Source organism: Herpailurus yagouaroundi, unplaced genomic scaffold (genome assembly GCF_014898765.1).
Source record: "Herpailurus yagouaroundi ecotype Mexico unplaced genomic scaffold, PumYag 77, whole genome shotgun sequence".
In the NCBI taxonomy this organism is placed as follows: Eukaryota; Metazoa; Chordata; class Mammalia; order Carnivora; family Felidae; genus Herpailurus; species Herpailurus yagouaroundi.
The window spans coordinates 29,445,057-29,449,548 of NW_024412388.1; positions in this window are offsets into that span (position 1 = coordinate 29,445,057).

The following is a 4,492-nucleotide window of genomic DNA, read 5'->3' on the forward strand; positions in this document are numbered from 1 at the left end:
GTGCTGAAAAGAGCTAAGGAAAGGCAGATCTGGGCTACTGGGGGAGCTAGTGTCTGAGGACACCTTTCTGTGGGCAGTGCATGAGCTTTGAGGTTTTGCTGAGGTGGCCGGGCTGGGGGTAGGGGGACAGGACTCGGCCAGCACTCACAGCTGCTCCCTTTCCCTTCTGCCAGTTTTCCCCTCTCACCCTGGATCCCGCATTTTCAGAGTGTCGGAGGTCCAAGGTTCCATCTTAGCTCAGACTCAGGTCTGCTGGATGACATTGGACGAGACTCAGCCTCAGCATCCTCATCTGTAAACTGGGCAGGGTGGTCCCTGTTGGGTGGCTTATGGAGGTGAGATGAGACCACTGCCCCGATGGAAGTTTGGAAAGTGTGGTTTGCTTTTTCTCCTGGGCTGCCTGGGGTGAGCAAGAAGCTCTATGGACAGGAGTGGAAACTGCCTGCTCCCCAACCAGTTCCTGCTAAGCCGTGTCAGGAGTGACCACACCCACACCCTGCTCTTTTCTGGGCTGCAATGTGTTTTTGATTGAAAGAGTCTGGCAGGGTCCTGCTGTCACAGATTCTGACCTGGGGCAGTGCCAGGGTCATCGTGTCCATCCATTGCCTCCGTGCTGACTGGTGCCAGCTGGACAGATTCATAGTGTTCACCAGCATCCAAAAAGCTGTCCCATATGGGATGTGATCACTGTTCTGAGCTGTCAAGCCCCCACATCTTCCCCTCTAAACTCAGCCCCTCCAGGTGTCCTATCCCTTCTGTCCTGCCTGTGCTGGCAAAAGCCTGGTGTTGGGGAGTAGAGGGGTGGGAAGGGCATTGCTGCCTGTGGCAGAGGAGGAGGAAGCAGCCTCACCTACTGAATCTAAGGCTCCCTATTTCTCAGTCTTGGTGAAAGGCAGGAGGGATGGAAGGTGAAATATCTCTTAGGGATGAATCTGTCTTTGCATTCTTTCCCCTGCCTCAGCCCCTAAGTCTATGGGTGGGGGTGGGGGGTCCTCCCAGTGCATCTGTAGAATATTCAAATTAGGGGTGGCCAATTGCTCTTAAAATTGACTTTCATTTTTAGCAGAATGGCAGCCCCTGAGCTGGTGTTAATGCCCACCATCCGGTTATGCAGAACACGCTCTCTGCAAATCGGTAAACCATTAGCAGGGATTAATCACTCTGAAAGGCTGGGGCTGGGTTTGAGTTTCTTTCTCTTTCTTTTTCTTTCTTTCTTTCTTTCTCTCTCTCTCTCTCTCTCTCTCTCTCTCTCTCTCTTTCTTTTCCTTCCTTCCTTCCTTCCTTCCTTCCTTCCTTCCTTCCTTCCTCTCTTTCTTTCTTTCTTTCTTTCTTAACACACTTTTTATCTGGATGGCTGCAAAATTCACCACCGCAGGGTGGGGTGGGAGCAGTGAATGATAATTTAAGTGCTTGTCACCTTCAGTAGAAGAGTGAGGTGGTTTCCCGGGCCTGCCTGGTGTTGACTTGGTGCCCTGACTGAAGGTGGGGAGTGGGCAGCTTGGGTAGGGTGCAGGGAAAGAAGGGGGGATTCCCTTGCATTTGTGTGTGGTACAGCATTTGCAATAGTGTGTTGGGCTTGCTGGGCTTGTGTATATGGTGACTGTATATCGGTGTGCTCGCATGAATCCGTGTTTGTACCTTATACATTTCCCTAAAGTGTTTGTGTGCTTGGGTTAGGGTGCTGGTGCTTGGTTTGTGTTGATGTGTGTGCATCAGTGTTGGTCATTGTGTCAGAACGTGTTTCTGTTTGACAGGGGTTTTAAAGACCCAATACACCTTTCTCAGCTTCCAGGTAGCTTTTCAGGGGCAGTAGGTAGAGCTGGAAGGAAGGTCCCACCTTCCTTCACCTGCTGGGGGTGTGGCTCAAGGTTAATTTACATATTCATGAACTGCTGCCTCCCTAGCTCTTCTCTGTAAGAGACTTAGACCAGTAGGGAGGCTCCTCAGGGCAGATGGGGCTGTTAGGCTCTCACTAAAACCCCTCCTCCCCATCCCACCGCTAGCAGCTCCCTCCTCTACCCACAGACCGGGAACATTCAGCACTCCACGGTTTCTGAACCCCAACTTCTGCACAACAGCCGTCCATGCAATTCTAGCTCCTGACAATAGCTGTGTGGTTGTGAGGGGAAAGGTCTTTTTCCTTCTGGATCCCGGCTGCCCCTGTGAAGGCTCCTAGAGAAGGGGGGGGTTGGGAGTAGGGGGTCATTCTTCCAGCCAAGCTGATGAATGGAACTATCTTCCACTTTGTGTCCACACTGGGGCCGGCCTCCTTATTCCTCTCTCCCTAGCCTAATGCTGTCCAGCTTTGGAGAAGTAATTACCCTCAAATGACTGAGTAACGACGTTTTTAGGGTGTTGGGCAGAGATGGGAATTTGCGGATGAGGTCACAGGGCCTCTTCCCTCCAGCCGGTCCCAGAGCGTTGGTTAGAAGTAAGACTTAGTGGGCCTGGTCCTTACATCAACCCACTCCTTCCTTTAACCCCCCAGCCCCCTCTCCCTGAGGTCAGCTCGGGTAGCCCAGGCATTACTGTCTGCCACACCACAGATGGGACAGGTGCCCTGTACTCCTGTGCCTGTGCCTCATTCATCACCCCACTCTACGTACCTTTCTCCCTTCTGTGTAGCAGACTAGCCTGGAGCCAGAGGGAGGGACAGGATGATAGGGCTCCTTGGCCGTTACAAGTTGGGGGCTCTGGAGAGAGTTGGCTGGGCTCAGTGCTGGCCTTCCTCAGCTTTCTTGAGGGTAGCAGGTGGAGGGGGGGGGGAGTGGCAAAGGAGGATTTAGGAATTATATTTTCCCAGGGACCTCTTAGCATCTTTATGTATCTCTGGTGGCAGACATCTGTCTGAGCTTAGGGTAGCATCTGCCTGGGCTAGAGACAACATCTGTTTGAGGCTGGGACACCTGGCTGAGCCCAGCACATTATCTGGCCCCGGGATAGCTTCTGTCGGGGCCCAGGACATGTGTCTAAACTTGGTACAGCATCTGTCCGGGCCTGGTGCAACATCTTCCTGGCCTGGGGGCAATGTCTGTTTGAGCCCTGGACATCTGTCTGACTTGGGGATGTCTGCCGAGTCTGGAACAATACCTGTCTGAGCCTGGGGGTGGACTTGTCATTGTAGATAAAATCACCCTCGAATCTCAACTTTGCTTTGTGGCTGGGAACAGAGTATACGTCAGACTCCTATCCCTGCTGTCCTTTCTAAAGGACCCTCAGGTAGAGTGCCTTAGTTTACCTCCATTTGTAAGCCCATCGGCCTCCTGGCTCTGAGCACCTCAAGGGACAGCCAAAGCCTACACCTCAGTGGCTCCAGGAAAGTAATGTTAAAAGAATGTGTAAGGGGAGTAGATAAATCCTCAAATCTAATGACTGGTCTAGGATGAGTCTCCCTTCCTCTGGCCCCTGTGTTGTGTCAAGTCAGAATGCTTCCCCAAGACACAACTTGGACCTGTCACTTGCCTCCCGAGAAGCCTTCCATTTCTCTTTACTGTGCACATTGTTACATCCAAAGTCCTGTCCCACCTCTGCGTATCCTCTGAATCCAGCAGCTCGGAGCTTCTGCCCCCTCTCCCCTCCACACCAGGCCCTAATGGCTCCCTACCTTTGCACACGCAGTTCCTTCTCCTTGGAATGCTCCCTCGTCATATTCTTCAAGTCCTAGTTCAAGGGTCTCATGCTCTGGGAAGGCTTTGTGCTCCCACTCGAGACTAAACCATGACCTCTGCCCTGCTTCCACTCCGTGCTAGCATTTTCAGCCCTGCATGGTCATGCATTACCCTTTGTGAGTCTGTCTCTCCTATGGAGCTGTGAGCTCCCGGGGGTAGTTGGCTCTGTCTCTCCAGCACCCTGCCCAATTCCTGGTCTGTAGTGGTACCAATAAAGAATGGCTGCTGAACGATGAGCACATGGCTGTGCCACTACGATCTCATTTCCTTCATTTTTAAAATTGGGGTGGGGGGAGTTGGAGGGGAGATACTGGCTTTTAGTATCAGAAGGAAGTAGACACTGGCTTTCAGTCTTAAGAAGAAGGGGGCTTCAGAGAAGAGGGTGTATCTTTAAAAAACATTTTTATTATTACTATTTTTTTAGAGAGAGGGAGTGCAAGCAGGGGAGAGGGGCAGAGGGAAAGAGAGAATCTTAAAAAAAGTTTTTGTAAGTATGTATTTATTTATTTTCAGAGAGAGCAGCATGAGTGGGGGAGGGGCAGAGAGAGGAGAGAGAGAATCCCAAGCAGGCCTCACTTTGTCAGCGCAGAGTCTGATGCGGGGCCTGATCACATGACTCTGGGATTATGACCTGAGCCAAAATCAGGAGTCGGACACTCAACGGACTGAGCCATCCAGAGGCCCCGAGGGCGTATCTTCTTATTTGTACCTGGTGAGCTGACTAAAGCTACAGGGTGCTGGGTGATAGGCCCAGGGCACTCCGGACAAGGGCCTGGTCCTGCCCAATGCTCTTTATCCACGACATGGGTGAAGATGTGCAGGAT